The sequence below is a fragment of the Echinops telfairi genome, unplaced genomic scaffold (assembly GCF_000313985.2).
Source record: "Echinops telfairi isolate 266 unplaced genomic scaffold, ASM31398v2 ScPeMD7_11;HRSCAF=52, whole genome shotgun sequence".
Taxonomy (NCBI): domain Eukaryota; kingdom Metazoa; phylum Chordata; class Mammalia; order Afrosoricida; family Tenrecidae; genus Echinops; species Echinops telfairi.
The window spans coordinates 7405705-7427289 of NW_022103908.1; positions in this window are offsets into that span (position 1 = coordinate 7405705).

The following is a 21585-nucleotide window of genomic DNA, read 5'->3' on the forward strand; positions in this document are numbered from 1 at the left end:
ATGCGGTGGGTTGACATGTGTTTTCCCCAAACGATATATTAAAGTCATGACCCCAGTACTTATGAATGTGAACTTGTTTGGACCTAGGATCTGGGAAGATGTTATCAGTTCACAAAAGGTTCTACTAGAATGCGAGGGGAGTTGATTTCCCGCTAAGTGGGGTTCTTTTAAAGGATCACACACACACACACACACACACACTTTTGGTAGTTATATTTACCTAGTTTTCATCCAGGCTCCTTTACTGATTAACTCATGGAACAGAAATGCTGCTGTCGTAAGACTGGAAATGACTGCATGAGATGGTCCTCTTGTCATATTCCTTGTTTTCTTTCATATTATTATTAGTAATTACCATGTCCACACTCACTGCTTTTTAATTGATTCCAGTTCATAAAGATTTCGTATGACAGAGTAGAACTGCTCTTGTGGGTTTCTGAGATTATGACTCTTTTTTACAGTTTTATTAGCATATAATCCACTTAGCATACAATTCAATAGTTCAATCATATCAAGAAGAATTGTGCAATCATTATCACAATCAAATTTTTGAACATTTCCTTTTTTTCCCCTTCGTGGTTAAACCACCTTTAAAATGAGTTGCGTAATCACAGTCAGTTCTAGTGCTCTCTCCCCACTCCCGCATTCATTGTTTACTCCCCAAATCCCCTCACCCTCTCTATTTCCCACCTCCACCCCTACATCCCTATGAACGCTTGCATCAGTTATTATCTCTGCATCCACTCCTTCTGGGTTCACAACCTGGGAAACCCAATAGAAACAACAAAAAACAAAAAAGGAAAAAAGTGGTAAGGATTAAATAATAGTATAAAGATAAAAATACAAATAACGAGTAAGAAAGAAAAGACCACAATCAATATTTAAAAAGGCAGGGATGAAATTTGTTGTCATGGAACAAAAAGAGGAAGGTCAATTGACCAAGTATCAAGTTCGATCCAGCATAATCAAGATCACAATGATCTCTGATAGTAAGGCTGTTCAAGACCTGTCCTTGTGGTTAGAGGGGGATCTGCCAGCACCTTAGACTGATTAGTTACTCTGCAGATGGGTTTTGGGATTCCACTGTTCTCCAGGGCCTTCCACAAATTGGGTGTCATAATTTTAGCTCAGATACTTTTCCCTTCGTCATACTTGAATTTTGTTATTGTGATCTTTGAATCTCATAAGCTGGCGTGCTTCTTCTATGTGGACTCTATGTGGACTTAGTTGACTCCTTACTGTAAATGGCTGCTTATTTGAATACAAGCCCTTAAGAGAGACTATAGCTCTTCATGGGAGTAGAAACCCTTATCTTTCTCCAGCCGAGTGGTTGGTGGTTTTGAACTGCTGACTTTGTGGTTATCAACCTAACTATGCCACCCATCATCCCAGCAGGGCTCCTCCGTTCACACTGGTGCGCTAATAACCGTTCAACTTGTCCGACTCTCTCTGTCCCAGATTCACGGGACTCTGCATCTCTTTGTTCATGTGGAGTACAGCAGGACCCCGGCACTCTACCGCATCAGTCCTCGACATCATCGGGTTTCGAGGCAACATGTTGGGAAAATTTTTCATTGGACCTCAAACAAAACACTGGAACCCAACCTGACCGCACATGATGTTTGTAAACAAAGGCAGTTTGTGTTTTGGTCCCTTGGCGTTAGTTGGCATTGTTAGTATGTGTTGTTTAAACTTTCTGCGCCTGTATTCCAAATGTTTTGCTATAAGTTTCTTAGTTTTTGTGGCTTTTTGTACTGTTCATAGATAAAAACATAAGAGTTTTTGAAAAGAATCGTCATGATAAGGAACCGGTTAACTGTGTTATTGATATTGCTGATGATAATTTAGTAAATCCTTTTAGGAAACAGTTAAGGGAATGCCAACGGCAGATCACACTTGACAGATTATTTTTTTAGAGAAAGCCAGTCAGGTCCTAGTGAAAAAAAGGCAAAAAAGGGAAAAAACACCTGAAAAGCAGCTACCAGTTGATTTTATGGAAGGGGATTCCCCTTCCAAACAATGATCTCTCTCTGTCTGTCCTCTCCACATCTGTGTCCACATTATATTATTTAACTCTGAACTTACATACTTTGAAATTTCTGTGTAATGTTTTGTACAGAAAGGTGATAGGGTAAAAACTTGGTGGTCGAGAGTGGATTAATCCATTTTCAGTTATTTCTTATGGGAAAAATTGATTTGGAACCCAACTGCCTCGCATCTTGACGCTCCTTCTAGAACGGCTTAGTGTTGAGGTCCGGGGTTCTAATGTAGTTCCATAAATGTATTTTTGTAAACACTCTTCTAGATTTTAGATTCTCACAACTTCAGATAACGAAGAGACTATTTTCTCTGGATGTGAAAAAAAAAGTACCATGCTTTCTAATCGTGCGCCAGACCCACACTATGACGTTCTCCACGACACCACGTGCATGTGAAAGTGGACATTGAATCAGGAGTGCTATAGCAGAAGAGGAGCATTCGAATTGTGTTGTTGGAGACGAATGTTGCAAGCACCGTGGACTGCTAAAAAGACAACCATCTGTATTGGGAGACTGAGGCCAGCATGGCAAGAATTTGTCTTCCATGCCCTGGACGTCTTGTCAGGAGAGAACTCTCCCTGGAGAAGGACCGTATTTTTGATAAAGTGGAGCGGCTGCGCAACAGAAAAGGGCCCTCTCGAGGAGATGGATTGTCCCAGCGGCTGCAACAATGGGCTCCCGATAAGAACAAGCGGGCAGATGGCTCCGGACTGCAGGTTCCTTCCGTTGGGCACGGGGGCTGAGGCCGACTTGGTGGCGCCCCCTAACAGCGACACATGGCTTTCTATTTGGTTTGTTTACCAACTTGGGAAGCGTCACTCCCCATTTGAGAACAACTGGTTGAGGGCTCCTAGTTTCTCAAGGGTCTTGGTCTATTCGGCTTTTTGTTTTTGATAGTCTCTCTGCTTGAATGTAGTGATTGTTCACCATCCCTTTAAGTGGCATGCCATCTGAAAAGACAACGTCTTGATAATTCTCATCTTTTTACTTATGCTTCGGTAGCCTGATGCCCCATATGAAGTATTTTCACATTTTAAATCTCATTGATCATTGCTGTGCCACCGTCGTTTTAATCAACCTTGCAAATAGTATTTAAAAATCATTAGGAGCATTAATATTCTAGTTAGTCTGAAAAATCTGAAGCAGCTGACTCCTGCCCATCACAGAAGGAAGAGAATATAACATTTCACATGTAGCAAAACTGCTCAGAGATGTTAATTAAACACACAACAGTAGATCCCCATGAAAGCTCAAGAGGAAGAAAATTAGACTGGGCAGGCTGTTTACTATTGTTATTTTTAGAAATTCTTCTTTTGAAAATAAAACACAACAAACAAAATGGTGTTCCTTCTTGTTTATCTTCAACAATGGTTTGTCAGCCTTCAAGGCTGTTGTGTATAACACGATCTCAAAATTCTGGGACGCAAGTCATGATAGCCTCCGGTAAACCACAGAAAGTGTCTAAATAAAAAGATGTGGCTTGCCATTTTTAATTCACATACACGTTTATGAGAAGAAATGTTATTTTTGAAGAGGCTTTCAGTAGCAAGTGCTAGGTGGGTTTTTTTTCCACCAGTTGCTTTATTTTTCCTGGTTCCCTTAGAAACAAAACATATGTGCTAACTAGCTAAATAATGAAGTTATAATTAGTCAACTCCTGAAACTATATTCCTTCCCTCCCTCCTATACCTTTCCGACCTTTCATACAGATTTTCTGTGTATTAAATTTGGATCTGGTGCATGGTCTCCGTACTTTGTGGAGGCATTTCCATTGTTTTTCTGACTTCATTAATGTATAATTGACCAACAATAAACTACAGTTGTTTAAAAGGCACAGTTGATGGGTTTCAACCTAGCGATATACCTATGAAACTGTCCTGACAATTGAATTAAGGAATGTTTCCATCATCCCCACAAGCTTTCTCATGCCCCTTTGCAATCATCTCTCCCTTTTGTCCTGTCTCTAGGCAACCAGCCTAAATTAGAATGGATTAAAGTCTTCATTTTCTAGAACTTTATATAAATGGAATCATACAGCACATATACTTTTGGGGTGTCTGGCTCCTTTCACAAAGCATACAAATTTTGAGGTTCACTATGCAATGACATGTATACACAGCAGTGCAGACCAAGAATTATTTGCTTTTTAAAAATGCCCTTTGAGCATAAAATATACTCTTGTGCATAGAGTACTTCTCAGTAGTGTTTTCATGCATGGAGATATATTTATCTATTGACTTGTTGCTGTGAATTTTATGTCTTTATTTAGTTTTTGACTGTTGTGCTACTATAAATATTTACATGCAGGCCTTACATATATATGAGGGGACTTCCCAAAAGTTAATGGAACAATTCCATTGTCTTTCAATTCAATGTTTACAGCCCCACATTATCTTTTCCCATTTGTCTTGAGGCTATTCCTCGTGGCGGAATGGCTTGTAGTATGGGGGTATATGCTTACCTTTTTACAGAGCTTTTCAAATGTCACTTGCGATGACCAGTCAACAAAGTAAAATCCACTTCTGCTTCGGAAAGGGTTCATTGTCTACCCAGGAGTATGATCATCACAATGAAGCCCATTAACAGTCATTCACAATTGAATTGTATCTGTGGCTTTCCCTTGGCGTGTCTTACCCAGACCCATCACGGAAAGGTCCTTTGGAGTATAATGATACATAGACATCTGTGCTCTGAAGAGAAGGATTGTTTCAGAATCAGTTGATGGATTCAGAGAAGCCTTTCTAGAGGATGACACACTTCGTGGTGAGTGAGGATGCACAAGGAAAAGGGCTGGGGTGATGACACAGGGAGGGTCATTTCAGAAATATCACACGAAGGCCCTGGGTTGAGAAAAAACCGGTAAGTGCAAATGAATGGAATCGGAGAGTCAAACAAGGACCCATCTAACCTTGTCGACCTGTGAAGACTCTATTCATAAATGGGTCCTTTATCTCGAGAGACTATGAAAGGTTTTTAAATGGGAAGAGAATCTGATCAGATTTAATTGTGTTAGATTATCCTGTCTGCAGCATCAAGGATGGATTGTAAAGGGAACAGAATAAATATGGAAGAGGAGTTCAGAAGTTATTGCAATGGAGTCTGCATGGTATAGGGGAGTGGGAAAAATAATGGATCTGAGCATTGTTTAGTTCATAAAATCAACAAGTCCTGGAGATGGCAAATCTATGGGAAAGTGTGTGGTACAAAAAAGGAATTAAGGTTTCTGGCTTCTACAACACCACTTAGTGACCACTTAGTGACTTAGTGACCACTAGAATGGGGCCAACGTTAGGGAAAATGCTCCAGGTTAGTTTTGCAAAGTTGAGTTTATGGTATATTTTATTCATCCCAGTAGACTTGCCCCATAAGACATATCATCTGTGCATATTGATTTTAAGCTCCAAGGACAGGTTTGGGACAGGGGAGAGACATTTTTGCCTGTTCAATTATATATAAATGGTGCCAGAAATTGTGGTCTTGAATGAGCCTGAGGTGGGAGGAAATATTGAGTGGTAACAGATAAGGACCTTGATAAATGTTGAGATACCTTGAAAACCAGAAACCCAAGCCACTGCCATTGAATCAGTGCATCTGCAGAGCGACCCTGCAGGGCAGGGTGGAATTGCCCCCGTGGGTTCCCAAGACCGTAATTCTTTGCCAGAGTAGAAGCCTCCCTTAGGAATGCCAATATTTTATGGTCAAACAGAAATGACTGAGTCTGAAAAGAGAAGGAGAGCTCTGAGAAACAAAGAATGTATAAGTCAAAGATGCGACTTTGAGAAGATGGAAGATGGAATTGGATTAGGCAATGAAGACCCCCTAACAATTTGGAATTAGAACCTGCCATTGCATTAAAGGAGCACTAGATGGAGGCTCTAGAGTAGGGCAGTATTTACACTTCTTTTATATACGCATGATTTGTCAGGTACTTGGGTCAACTCTTGTCTCTCTCAGTAACCTGGTGAAGAAGCCTGTCATTCTATGCAATGGCTGAGGAAACTGAAGCTCAAAGGTGGGAAATCACTCTCCTATGTTGATGTGGGGAGGAAGTAGTGGTGCTGAAATTCAGGCATCTCTTCTTATAGAAAGGAGCCCTGGTGGCATAATGGTTACTCATTGAGCTGCTAACCACAAGGTCAGGAGTTTGAGAACACCAACCGCCCCATGGGAGAAAAATGAGGCTTTTTCAAAGACTCACAAGGGTAGTTCTGCCCTGTGCTATCGGGTTACCATGAGTCAGAATCAACTTGTTGGGAGGGAGTACTAGGGTAGAAAATAATTTTGATGAAAAAGTGAAGTGTTTAGCCTATCAAAAGTTTCATGGCTCTATTTGATAAATCCTAATTGCTGTCCAAGATTTGGTGTTGAATTCAATCCAGAACAGAAACATAGGCTCTTAAAGGGTATGGAGATAGGTATCCTGGCTTTGCCATGAGCACACTGTAATTAATAGCAAATGCAAACTATATGCTAAAACCTTGCTGGGAAGCAGTTTTGTGGTTTAAATGAAAGGACTTGGCTCTGTGTATCTTTTTTTCCCCCCCTTCTAAGCATTTCACTGTTTCCAGTTTCCGCTGGCTAATTACCCGGAGCACTTGTCCCATCCTTTCCAACCGCCTCGTCATCTTTTCCTCCTTGACCCTGCTGTCAAGGTTCAATGCTGACTTTATGAGAAGGCCATCATGTTCATGATCACAGTGGTGGCGTTGCAGAAACAAGAGGACAGCAACTTCTCTGCAGGATCAAGCAGGAGGAGAAACAGGATTCTAAAGAGAAGAAGCTCTTTTTTCTGCTACAGATAGCTTTGATGACATCAGACAGAAGAACACAGAAGATAGAAAATTATTGGTGACACAGGACAAACAAACAAACAAACAAACAAACAAACAAACAAACAAACAACCCTAAACAATCCCCAACCTTGTACAAATAGTTCCCAGCTAACTGTACCGAAGTTGTAGGTGTATTTGAAAGATCTGAGTCAACTCTTATGTTTTGGAAAACAGTTGTCATACCATTGACACTTGTGTTGAAATTGGACATTTCTAGGGGTGACTTTTAAATTCTTTCCCCCCCTATCATTTAAAAGGATAATTTATTATATGTTTGTGAGGCTCAAAAAGAGTAATATATTTTGAACTGAAGTTTCAATAATGTGTATTGATTTCTTTTGTAACTAGATTTAATTCTTTTTTTAAATTCTTGATTCAATTTTTAAAAATGCTTTAAATGAAATAACATGAAAATCAGATACTGAAAACTCTCAGGAGCATAGGTCTCCTCCGACCTATATGAGGTCACCATGAGTTGGAGTTAAGTCCATGGCAATATTTAATAAAAAGTGCATTGTAGTTAAATTTGGAAGACTAACCACAAGGTGGGTGGTTCAAACCCACTAACCACTCCAAGGGAGAAGGATGAAGTATTCTGCTTTCATAAAAATATATGGCCCTGGGAACCCGACAAAGACTCTTAATGGATTGGAATGGACTCAAGGGCAGTAGTTTTTGGTTTTGGTCATTACACTGAATTTTCATTATTGACTACTTTCTATGAGCCAGGTTCTAACCCTGTCCTCAGCTCATTTTTCAATCTCATACATATGGTGCTGTATAACATTCCACTGTAAGGATGTATCTGTATGCGTGTGAGGCACAGAGAAAACCCAAATCACCACCATGGAGCTGACTCCAACATATAATGACCTGACAGGTCACAATAAAACCGCCCTTGTGGGTTTCCAAGAGTGCTTATCTTCATGGGAGAGAAAGCCTCACTTATCGCCCATGGAGTGGGACGATGTGGTTAGCAGCCCAACATGTGATGCACTATTCTACCAGGGCTTCTACATGAGTGATTAAGGCAAGAAAAACCCAATACGTATCACCTTTCTTATTCTCTATCAGACAGATGAAATATCAGCTAGAAATGTGGTTGTAAAATGAGGACTAAATGAAGGCAAAATGGGTGCGTAAGCAAAGGTGGTGGAGAAAGCTTATGGTGCCTGGCTATTAAAAGATGTAGCATTAGTAGTCTTAAAGGCTTATAGCTATATAAGCAGCCATCTAGCAGGGAAGCAACGAAGCCCACATGGAAAAAGCACACCAGCCTGTGTGATCATGAGGTGTTGATGGGAAGAGGTATCAGAAATTCAAAAGCAAGCAACCAAATAGATAGATGTGAAGGAGCATGGGTATAGTGGAGACTCAAAACCCACCTGTAAGATACTTGGACAGCCCCTCTCAGAAGGGTCACACGGAAAGGATGATAAATATAGGTTGTGATATGGTATTGATGAAACACATAACCATTCTCTAGTTCTTTTAATAGTTCCTCCCCTTACTATTATGGTTTTTATTTATCTTCATTAATCATGTTAGATGTGCGTATGCTCCTTTGTATATTTAAGATTGCTCAGTACATGAAGGCCAAGATAGATAATCCTTCAGAAGCAGTGACAGGAGTAATGGTTTCCTGAAGATATGGGAAGTGGGGAGGGGGGTTGAGGGGAAAGAGGGAGCTGATAGCGTCGATGATTGTATAACCCCACTAGATGGGATTGAACAAGAGAATTGTATGTGAATGAATATAGTGGACTATGTAAGATATAGCAAAAACAAAAACAAAAAAACAACCCTATTATGGGGAAAAAATAAATAAGGGTTCCTGGGGGTATGGTGGGGAAGGAAGGGAATAAAAGGGCGTTGATATCAAGGAGTTCAAAGAGAAAGAAACTGTTTTGAAACTAATGATGGTAGCAATGATAAAATACTGCTTGGTGTGATTGAACTATGGAATGTTATAATATATGTAATAGCTCCCAACAAAATGATTTTTAAAAATCCCACCTTCATCTAAAGAACACACAGACTGGGAAAATATATTTAGGAATGATGCATCAGATAAAGGGTTAATCTCCAAAATTATAGAAAATTACAAAATATAGAAAATTATGATAGCTTAACAAGAAAAACACCCAATCAATAAATGTGCACATGGCATGAATAGACAATTCAACCAAGGACGACATCCAGGTGGGCAACAGTGATATGAAGAAATGTTCATGATCATTAGCAATAAGAGAAATGCAAATTAAAATGGCAATGACACTTTTAGAAAAATTCAGTAAAGGAGAAAATAGTCAATGATGGAGAGGACATGGGCAGGAATAGGAAAGGGGCGAGAGGGGACATTGAGGAGTGAGGGAGAAAAGATGGGGCAAGAAAGAGAACCACGTGTGTGGAAGATTTAGCAGGATATTGCTATTGATTTCATTTGTTGGGCTGTGTAAATATATACAATATGATTATTTAAAACCCCCTTCACAGCAAATGCCTCCAGATTCCTTATCCCTCAAACCTAATTAGTTGTCTGAAGGGCTTAACATTTTTTTTAAAAGACCAATTTTATCCAATTTTTATGTTTATCTATCTTGTTGATTTCTAAATATTTATCAATAACTATGAGGGGGTACCCAAAATACCTTGGAAATTTTTTCAAAGCTATGTATTTAAATTTTTTTACAAAACGACCCTATCACCTTCAAAGTACTCTCCATTACTATTAATATAGTTGTCAAATCTGTGACTCCATTCTTGGCAACACTTTTCAAACTCATCTGTTTAGATGGCTGACAGCACCTCTCTCATTTTTTTCTTCACCTCTTCTAAGTTGTCAAATTACTATCCTTTCATGTCCCTATTTCCAGAAACAAAAAGATGTTTTCATGGAGTGAGGTCAGGTGAGTAAGTTGCATGGGGAAGGAGTTATGCTGTTTTTTGCCAAAATTTGTTGCGTTGAGATGGTTGTGTGAGCAGGTGCATTGTTGTGGCAAAACCAGTCCTTCATCTGCCACAAATGAGGCCTTTTATTATCACACACTGTTATGCAATCTTTTCAGAACCTCTACATAGAAAGCTTGATTAACAGTTTGACCTGGTGGAATGAACTCCAAATGCACTATACACCTCACATCAAAAGAATAAATGAGCACCGATTTTTGGGGGTGCCCCCGTATATCTTTCCTTTAACAAGATAATAATGTTAAATAGTCACACTGATTTTGGGTTTCAATCTGTTCTCTGTACCCATTATGTTCATATTATCTGGAAAATTTTTCTGGTTATTATTGATATAATATCTATTATCTTAATTAGTGCTACTATTACTGATTTACTTTTAAAAGCAATACTTAACTTTACCAAAATTTGAACACGCATTTGTTCCCTATATTTGGAAAGTTTCCTAAGTACTTTCCATTATATGATTTTTTTCTCAACAATAATATTTCAAATGTAGCTCTTTGAGTTTCAAACTTCTGCGTAACCTTGTTTTTGTTTTTCACACATGTTGAATAAACGAATCCTTAGATAAAATACTGTAGTCTCAAAGATCTCTTTTAACTGCTGTACCACTTCATTTTCATTTTACTGGTGAAAAATCTGTTTTATTTTGATTTTTAAAAATTTGTAGGTGTGTTTTTTTTCACATGTAGAAATTTGAGGGTCTCTTCTGTTGTTGATGTTCTTACGTATCTGAATCTGAATTTAAATATAAATTTTTTCTTTATGCTTGGCACTCTATTAACACTTTTGATATGAGGTTTTCTCTTTTAAAACAATTCTGATGTAATTATCTTCATTGTATCTTAAAATGTGCCCCTCCACTCATCTTTTTCCTTTTTTATGAGGACTTTATTTATAGAGATGTTGAATTTATCTTTCTATTATCTATGTCTCTTACTTTGAACTCTTCCTATTTCCTTATCTTTTCTAGTGCCTTCAGGGAGAGTTTCTCTGTCTAATATAGTCTCTCACAAATTTGTGCTTCAGTTATTTAATACTGCCATTTATCTTTAAACATTTTCAGTTATTATATTCATCATACTAATATTTCCAGTGACTTCTTTTTTTATAAGCTCCTATTTGTCTTCAGCCTTGAGTTTCAACATTAAAGAATTCTCTGAACAAAATGTTGAACTATGTCAATGAAAAGTGTTCACAATTTAAGCTCTGATGCCATTCCCTCCATTATATTTGGATTACTTATATTAATAACAATGGAAGCCCCAAATCCATTTGCAGGTCCACCCATGGATTTAGCCTATGGTGAATACCCTCCTATCATTGTTAAGACATGAATAGCCCTGTTATTAGAGAAAAAGCATTGTAAAAGCAATTGTGGCAAAATAGTTAGGTCAAAATGTATTATTTTATGATTTGATCCCTTTAGGTGCATTTTAAAGCTATTTCAAGTTTCATAAAAGTGAAGGAGAAGTACCCATGAATTACGCCCCTGGGTAATCTCCTCTGACCACGGACCAGGGGTGTGAATGGCCTTGTGAACATGCAGAATGCAATGGAAAGTGGATTGTTGCAGGTAAATTTATGTTAAAATTTAGCACCCTATCATTTAATCTCCCTTATGATCCATTTACATTTGTTCTACTTTTTAATACTTTCTGCTTTCTTTTCAGTTAAGATTTTATCTGTTTTGCTTTGTTTTTCTTGTCCCCCCCCCAAAAAAAACCCATTTTATTTGATAAGGTTTTTTCTTATATAAAATCCAGGATAGGGAAATCTATAGAGGCTGGATTAATGGTTTCTTGGGTGTATGGCAGGGGAGGTTGGGGGGAAATGGGGAACTAATAACTATGAGTATAAAAATGAAGGAAATGTTCTAAAACTGATATTGGCAATGTTTGTACAACTGTTCTTTGAATTGCATGGTATGTGAATTATAAAGCCAATAAAACTGTTAGAAAAATGTCAATAGAAGGAACACAAAGAGTCACTATAAAAAAAAAGTTGATGTTCAATCATATCAAGAACGATGGTAAGTCCAAGCTGTAATGAAGACATGGGCAAAACCAAGATCTAGAAATTGATGGAATATTAAGATGTTTCAACAAATTGACACTGCAGTGGGGCCTCTCATGCATCTATATGAAGAAAGTTGGAAGACAGCTACCTGGATAGCAGTTAGAAGGGATCCATATTTGTCCCTAAACCAAAGAAAGATGATTCGGCACAATGCAGAAATTATGCAATAATATTGATATCACGTGCAAGTTAATTCAAGAACAAGTGCATTCGTACATCACGAGGAGCTGTTAGAAATCCAAGCCAAATCCAGAAAAGGATTTGGAATGAGGAATACAATTGCTGATGTCAAGTGGATCTTGGCTGCAAGCAAAGACTACCAGAAAGATGTTAACTTGTGTTTTATTGACTTTGCATAGTCATTTAATGGTGTGGATCATAACAAATTTTGGGTAACATTGCAAAGAATAGCAATTCCCAACTATTTAATTGTGCTTTTGTATAACCTGTACACAGACCAGGTTATACCTGAATGGAACAAGGGGATACAGAAATGTTTAAAATGATCAAGATGTAGGCCAGGGTTTTCTCCTTTCCTCATCCTTTTGCAGTCTCTATGCTGAGCAAATACTCTGAGAAGCTGAACTGTACGAACCAGAATTCGGCATCAGGATTGGAAGAAGGTGCGTTCACAAGCTGAAACATGCAGATGACTCAATGTTGCTTGCTGAAAGGAATGAGGACTTGAAGCACTTGCTAACGAAGATGAAAGACTACAGCCATCAGTATGGATAACACCTCAATATAAAGAAAACCAAAAATGCTCCTGACTGGACACATGAGCAGTACCATGCTAAGGAGAGATAGATTGAAGTTGGCCAGCACTCCATTTTACTTGTGTCCACAACCAACGCCCACGGAAGGGGCAGTCGAGTCAAGTGATATATTGCATGAAGTATATCTGCTGCTGAAGACCTCTTTAAAGTCCTAAAGGGCAAGGCATTTTCAGTTGCCTCTTTTGTAGGTGAAGGCTGGACAATAGATACCAAAAACCATCAGAAGAGTATGAGAAGCATTATGGACTGTCAGGAGGAAACACGTTAGTCTTGGCACAAGTACAGTGAGAATGCTCTTCAGAAGTGACGGTGTCAAGACTGCATCTCACGTACTTTGGACATGTTGTCAGGAGGGACCAGCCCCTGGAGGACATCATGGTTGGTAAAGGAGAGGGTCAGCAACAAAGAGCAAGACCCTCCATGAGATGGGCTGACACAGTGGCTGCAGCCACGAGCTCAGACCTAGCCATTGTCAGGATGATGCCCGACTGAGTAGCATTACACTCGGTTGTACACAGGGTTGCTATGCTTTGGAGCTCACTCCATGGGCACTTAACAGTTCACTTTCCCCTTATTGATAAACTTCCCTCATCTTCTGAAACACATGAAAACATGTTTATATCAAATTGTATGTTTGCCATTCCCAATAATTCTGTTTCTGATACTTTGTTATTTTGACTCGTGTGCTCATGTCCCTCTAGAGGCATCGCCTTCTCTGTCCTACGTTTGGGGACAACCAGAGACTGGGCTAAACCAGATCTGCTCAGGTGGATTCAAAGAAAAGATCACAAGCCTTTGATTCCATTTCACAACCTGTGGACCATACCATCGACCCAATTCCCACTGATAACAACCCTACCAGACAGAGGAGGTCTTCCCGCCGTAAGGTTTCTGAAGCTGTGAATCATTACCAAATCAGACCACCAGCTTTCTCCCATGGAGTCCCTGGTGGTTTTAAACTGTTGACCTTTTGAATGACAGATGTGCACGTGGCCATTGTACCATGGAGGCTCCTTCTTTGGCCTCATCATAATCCCACAACATCGATAATTTTGAATTTGGAGGATTTTAGGTCCCTAAACTGACTATTAGTACCTGGATGGTGAGGTTTATGTTTACTCATCTGCCTCTTTTTCTAGTCTGAGTTGTGGCACCACCTTCCATGCATCAAGATGGCATTGCCTTGCCTGCAGGGCTGAGGAAGGGTTAATAAAGAATACAATCCAGCCGTTCCTGGGAAAAGGTTCTATGAAGTTGCTCTATAAATCTGCCTTTCCTATACCTAGAACTTAATTGCATGGCTGACTTCAGCTTAAATAAATTAGTCCTTGTTATGAGAAGCTATGGGTCACCTAAAAGTTCTATAATTATGGAATAAAGGGAAGAATAGGTTAGGCGAGAAATCAACAGTCTCAATCACATCTTTTCTTTGTTCCTTAATTTATCTTGTTTTCTTTGACTCCTTCCTTTCCCTCATCCCTTGTCCATACAAGTGTCTAATATACACCCCGGGCTGATACATATTTTAGAAACTTAATATTTTATTCTGCAATGCCATCATTCATTTGGAGAACAAACATCTTTATTGTGAGGACATCTCACAACTTAAAGTGTATATTAGATTTTTTTGGATGAAAACAGTTACTTATTTTACAGCTAAAGAAACAGGTTCAAAGAAAACCTATTAAAGATCGAGGTTGAGTTCTACTTCTGTAACGTATTAAGTTTCAGACTTACAATATATTTTTAATCGTCAAATATGTCAGACCTTCTCTTAGGTACTAGGAATTCTGCCATAGTGAGGCAGGCACAATTCCTCCTCTCACAGAGATTGCAGTCTAGTTGAGTAGACAGGCAGCTAAATAAGCAATTAGAGAGAGCAAACATTTACGTGTATGCTTCTGTGTGAAAGTCCCATGCTTTTCTTACTAGACTATAATACATATCGAGCAAAACAAAGTAGAGCTTTCTTCTAGTTGATAATGCTTCTCAGGGTGGCAGAAATTTCCGCCTATTATTAGTTAAGTACAAAGAAAGATCAGGGGCTTGCCAGGCAGAGGGAAGGCATGATTTTAGTCACAGCAGTAGAAGCGCTTTGGAGGGAACGAAAGAGCAGTTTGATCAAAGCCTAAGCTATACTTAAGGGAAAAAAAGTGAAATAAATTTGGAGAAGTAGGCATTGAGGCATAAGGAACCTTTAAGGGTAGATTCATCGGATTTTGACAACATAAAACCTTTGCAAGTTTACACTCAGAAAAATTGCTTATGAATATTTTAGCAATTTGTTTGCAGAGGGAGAATCTTTGCGACATTCCATTTGGAGGAATGGTACTGTGACAATGGGAAGGAAAGTGGTAGAGGAGAAACCACTTGGGAAGACATGTTGGAGCATAGGGGCAACTGTGATTCTCCGCAATGAGAGGGCCTGCTATTCTCCCAAGAGAACATGGGCTGTACTCCACGGGAAGTGATGCGAACTTCATCTGTGAGGCCAGGTCCGCAGTTATAGGTGCTTCCGGAAGCAGGAGAGGTTTTCTTCATCTTTGGGTAAACTTGGCTTTCGAGTACCAAAGTAGAATGACATAGAGAAGGGGACATGGTATTGCCCTAGACTTGCAGGAAAACTGAGAAGCTAACGCGGCTTTTCTTGGAGTTGATGAAAATGTTATATTAAAATGAAAAATTAGCTGATGTATGCTCTGTAAATATTGAGCACATTTGATATCTGGACATTTTGTTTCAGTAACGGAAATGTTGAAGGAGAAGACAGTTGCTAAGAAGAAGCTGAGAGAGTTGCTTTAAGGACAAAATAGGTTTTGGATAATTGTGTGGAGAGCTTATGATAGAAGAAAACGACCTCAGAATACGTTCTCCTCTGGATGTGCCTCTCATGTTTTGTTCTCTATCTGATTTAATTAAAAACAAACAAACAAACAAACATTTTCTTGGGTTTTCAGTGAAGGTTTACACTGTAGTTTAGGCTCTCCTGCAACATTCATTCCCACACAAGTCATGAACGGAGATGCCTTTGTCTCAATGCATGGACGTCCACCTTATGTCCATTCTAGTTCTATTTTCGTGAATCTATTTTCCCTGCCCCTTTACATTCTAATCTCTGGTTTAAATTAAAACTACTGACCACATCCTTTTCTATTGGTTATAATTAAAAGGAGCACAATCAATTCTTATGGGCAACATTTATTCTTTTTGAGCCAGCTTATTTAACTATTAGATGGCCTTAGGTTTAGTTTTAATTCAAGGCAATTGTCTTCGAGAGCCTTCCAATCTTAATCCAGTTGGTCTAGACTTTTCTTTTGAAAATTTAACTTTTTACTCTGCATTAGGTTGGGGTTTACAAATTAGATCATCAGTTTTTTGCATTCAGAAACTTATCCAAAAAACAACTTACCAAACCTCCTAATGGCTTGGGCTATTCCCCCCTCCCTTTCCCTCTTGTGGGATGGTATCTTCCCCTTCACCCAAATAAACACCGTTTACCCTCTAGCTGACTACTTGTCCTTCCATCTCTCCCCTTCCCACTCCCGGTAGCCACCAAAGCCTCTTTCTTTTGGTATAAAAATGTTTATTTTATTTTATAACAGTGGTCTCATACAATACTTGTCCTTTTGTGGTTGATGAACCTCACTTAGGATAATGTACTCCAAATCTCTTCATGCCATGAGGTCTTTCCCAGTTTCATCATTGTTCTTTAATGATCTATAGCATTTCATGGTGTGTATGCGCCCAAATGTATTTATCCATTCTTTCACTGGTGAGCATCTAAGTTATTTCTATCCCCGTTTTATTATGAACAGTGCTGAAATGAACGTGGGTACCCATGTATTTGCCATACTCTCTATTTCTGTAGGAGATATATCACGTAGAATGATTGTCGGGTAGTGTGGTACTTCTATTCCCAATTAGATTTGTCTCTTTATTTTTAGGCTTTAATGTTTTCTTTCATTCTGACATCCTCTTTCACATTTTTCTCTCATTCAGCTATTGTGGCTCTGACTGGCACCATCAGTAGTGGTAGCCAGGGACTGTGTAGTTCTGGTCAGAGGGTGGATGAGACCATGCTGTGGGTAATCTCTTTTTAAAATTTGAATCACTCATTAAATATAGACCATTCAGAAATGGAAATCTGTCCTTGAAATTGCCTGCCTTTTGTACCACTTAAAAAATTGTAGCTAATTAAGTAATGGAGATCTTATAAAGTGGACTCAACATACAAAGGTTTCTTCTCTCCTGAAAAATTCCTGGTGGTGGCAGACGGCTTCATACAGCCTGTGTTTCAGGCTCCTTTAGGTACCACTGTGTCCAGAGCAAGCTTCCTTCTTCAAATTTGCCTCACAATAAAGATGACTGATGTGATCTAGACGTCACCTTCGCATTGGAGGCAGGAGGAGAAAATTAGAAACAGTGAGTCAACTTCCTGGATGTCTATTTCTTCGAAGCCACCTCTAACCCTTTGGCGTTGATCTCCTTGACCAGAACTTAGTCACCTTTAGCTACAATGGAGCTGGGCATTTGACGATTTTTTTTCTGGGAGACAGTGTACCCAGCTAAAATATTAGTATTCTTTTACCAACAGAGTAGATTCCAACCCAGTTATTAAGCAAAGAAGGACTGACTGAATATTGGAAGGCAATCAGTAGTCTCTGTCCTATCTTGGAATAGCTGAATTAAGGAACATACGCCCAAATTTTGATGGCTGACACAGTATAATGGCAATGAAAGGGTTTTGTGTCAGGAAAATATGGGAGAGAAAAAATTATGGATCAAAAAGGAAAAAAAGAACAGAAATGTCAGACGTTGAAGATCAGAATATTTTCAAGTGAGCCAATCCAGGAAATCTCCCATCTAGAATCTCAACAATTGAGTATGGACAAGATGCGATCATGCCAAGGTAGACGGAAAGGGCTGTTGCTTGCCATGCTGCATGCACCAGTGAACAGTATTTACAAACACTATTTGCACAGGGTGTGTGGTAGATATATAATCGTTTGTCAATTTGAGGGTTAAGAGTGTAGGGGCGGAGTCTAGCTTGTCAATCAGATCATAGCCAATGAGGCTTCTGTGTGGGGATAGCCTTTTCCTGAGAATTCTGGGAAATCTGGTACTTCCTCCGTGGAGGCAGAAGACACCTCTCTCTCTCTGCCACTCCCTGGGAGACATTGCATAAAACAAGCCACATGGACGCAACCAGACCTCGGAAGCCAGAGAAGCCACAGAGAGACCCCTGCCAGCACTGAGATGCTTACAATGCCACTGGACCAAAAGACTTTCTACCAACTGGCTTGTGATTGTCCTGCATTTGGCTTCGCTGCATGTGTTTGGTGAGTTTGAGGAGGAGTTTATAGATGGGTATTGGACATATGGACTAATATCAAACTTACAGCCTTGGACTGGACTTGGTTGGGATGTCTTCTTAATGTACAATTGCTCTTGTATATAAACTTCTCCCTTATATACATATGTGTGTCCATGGATTTGTTTCTCTAGTCTACCCAGACTAACACAGAGTGTATGAATGTTACTCCTGAATTTGTTCAACAGAGAATTCCACACAGATTTCAGGGTTTTTGAACTGACCTGGTCCCATTCTTTAATTCAACAGTCTTAGCAGAAGTAGGAAGCTCAAAGTGCTCTCTTACAGACTCATTCTGTTGTTCTCTGTTTCTTCTGCAAGGATGCTTACAGATGTAAGAAAGAGGGGTAAAGAAGAGGGGAGGGGCCAGCAGGAAACCAGACTTCTGTTTTTATGGCCTGCGCGGCTAGAGGTGTTTATTTGATTAGATTTGTACAGTTTGGGAGGAAAATAAAACTTTTATCTGGAAGCTCTAAGTTTTCATCAGTTTCTTGGAATCCCTACTTAGAAGTCTCTATGATAAGCAATTAGAGAGGCTTAGAAAGAGAAAGGGCGAAGAGAAGCCGCAGTGCAGTGGTAAGGGAGAAATCCACCCAACTTGGAGTCAACAACATGGATTGTATTTCTAATTTTGCCACTTGCCAGCTGGGTGTGCAGTCGTGGTCAAATGATGCAATTCTCTGTGCTTCAATTTCCGATTTGTAGAAAGTAATTATAAAGTAATAGCCCCATGGCTGTTGAAAAGAGGAAAGGAACTCATGTATAATGTATACTGAGGCAGGCAGGCAATATAATGGAAAAATGAGAGGATAACTGTAAAAATCTAATATCTGTTATAAACTGGATTCAATAGTGCCTTCCTCAGCCCCATGCTAGTTAAGCGTCCCCTGTGCCTGACTGAGCCCCAAGCTTGCCTTCTTCACTCTTCCATCTGTGTGTTGCACAAAACTGGGGAGGGCGGGGGGGATCACCCAACTGTGAATACTATTAAAATAAAATTTCATGGTCACCCATCTCAATTTGGTCTTCCATGTTGCTTACTAATTCTTCAATGCTTTTCTCTCTTTGTTCTCTATTGATATTTTTTCTTTCTTTTTAAAAAATTCTGGTTACCATACGGCCCAGAAATTCCACTCCTAGGTATAAATGCGAAAAACATACTGCCTCCAAGTCAATCCTGATGCCATAGTGATCCTATAGGACAGGGTAGAACTGCTACTCTGGATTTCTGATACTGTAACTCTTTATGGGAGTAGAAAGCCTCCTCTTTCTCCCATGGAGCATGTGGTGGCTTCGACCCACTGACCCTTTGGTGAGCAGCTCAACAAGTAACCCATTACACCACTAGGGTCCCTTGCCCCTAGGCAAATACCACTAAGAATTGAAACAGAGTCTTCATTGTAGCATTAGTCACAATAGCCAAAATGTGGAACCCACTTAGTGTCTGTCAACAAATGAATGGATAAATAAAACATGGTATATTTATATGACAGAATATGATTCAGCCATATAGAGAGATAAAGTGCTGATACATGCTTCAACATGATTGGACTTCAAAAAGCATCACTCTGAGTGAAGTAAGCCAATCCCCAAAGGGGGAAAAATTGTATAATCTCACTTATATGAATTATCTAGAGTGGGTAACTGCCTAGTGACAAAACTAAATTATAGGCTACTCAGGGGTAGGGGTGGAGGTGAAAATGGGGAATTATTGCTTAAGATGTTCAGAGCTTCTATTTGATGGTGAAAAAAAGTTTAGGAAAATAAGAAAAAGTTTAGAAATAGTGCAGATGGGTTCACAACATTACGAATGAAACTAATGCCACTGAATTTTACACTTAATAATGTCTAGGAGGGTACATTTTATCTGCTATAATAACAAAAAAGACCCTCACTCCCCCAAAATACCACTCCCTTATCTATCTCCAATAAAATTGCTCCTGCCAAGGCCACTGACTCTTTTCTTGTTGCTAAACACAAGAACACGTTTTTCCCCCAGACTAGGCAGTGCTTGGCTTTGGCCAGCACTTGGACGTGTAGGCTCTCCCGTCCTATTCTTTCTCTGGCATTCATGACCGTGCTCCTCTGGTCTTCCGCAGTCCTCTGAAGACTCACCACCCTCTCCTTGTAGACTTGCTTCCTTAGGCAAGTGGCTCCTGCTGGAGCTCCTCAGCCTCAGTTCCTCCCTTCTCCATATCGGTCTACATTATCCGAGCTACTTCCCACTCGTCAGTTAAACTCTACCTGTTGGTAGTAAGCATGCCATACAATTATGTGTAAAAGTGCTCCTTGTTTTTAATAACTACTACAATTTCGGCCCTAAACCTCCCATCTTTCTGTGGGTGAATGAAAGGAAACACATGGAAAACAATTAAATTCACTCAATCTCTGCCAGTTCTAATGTCTCTTTCCGGTAAATGTCAAGTCAACTCAAACCAAACGGATTGAGTCGATTTTCTCTCTAATTCTCTCTTTCTTTTCCAGGAGCCTCCCTTTCTCGACACTGCCTTCTCCCCGCCCGGCAGAATGTGTCCCCATGGAAGCCTTGTCCTGTTGAAACGAGTGGTCCATTGAATGAACGTTCAGTAGTATGAAAGCTGAAAGGAGGCAGCGGCTTTCTTACCACTGTCCTATTTCAATCCATATTCTCTTCTTTTTCTTCACTCTTTGGAGACTTGGGGCAGGACTCAAGATCTTTCCAGGTTGCATTACAAAAATAAACAAGTCCAGTGCAACTTAACCATCAGACAGCCAATTGTCATCTCACTTCAGGTCTTCCCTTTATTCAAGTGGTTCCTACTTGGCCTTCTGCACTGGGAGCAGGGAGAGATTTCTTCTGTTTCTCATCCATTGGTCAGCTGTTTTTTATTTTTTCCCTTGGGGATGGTGGTGGTGGTGGTGTTTAATGTGGATAATTCATATTTTGTTAGAAAATCACTTATTTCCTTTACATTTTGAAATTTAATATCATAGATTTGTATGTAAAATGGACGTTTAATTTAAAAACCTTTTTATTCTTCATTAGGTGAAGGATTACAGAACGGATCATCAGGTTTACATTCAAAAATTCATATCCATTTTATTGTAACTTATCTATTGGAATCTCCTCCATAGGAACCTGAATGGCAAACTAGGTTCAGTGTAGGACTGCTAACTACAAGGTCAGTGGTTCAAAGCCACCGGCCACGGGAGAAAGCTGAGGTTGTTTGCTCCTGTGAAGATTTACTGTTCTAGAATCATTAAGGAGCAGTTCTACTCTGTCCTAATGGGTTTCTACGAGTTGGAATTTAACTCAAAACAAGTGGATTTGGTTTTGGTTTGCCTCAACAATTCTAGAAACACAGACAAGGAATGCTGTCTTGTCTCTTTGCTGCTGTTGGAACTCCAACATCTTGACTGTTCAGATAAAGAAAATCTTTTTTTTTTTTTTACATCATTTTATTAGGGGCTCATACAACTCTTACCACAATCCATACACACATCAATTGTGTAAAGTGCATTTGTGCATTCATTGCCCT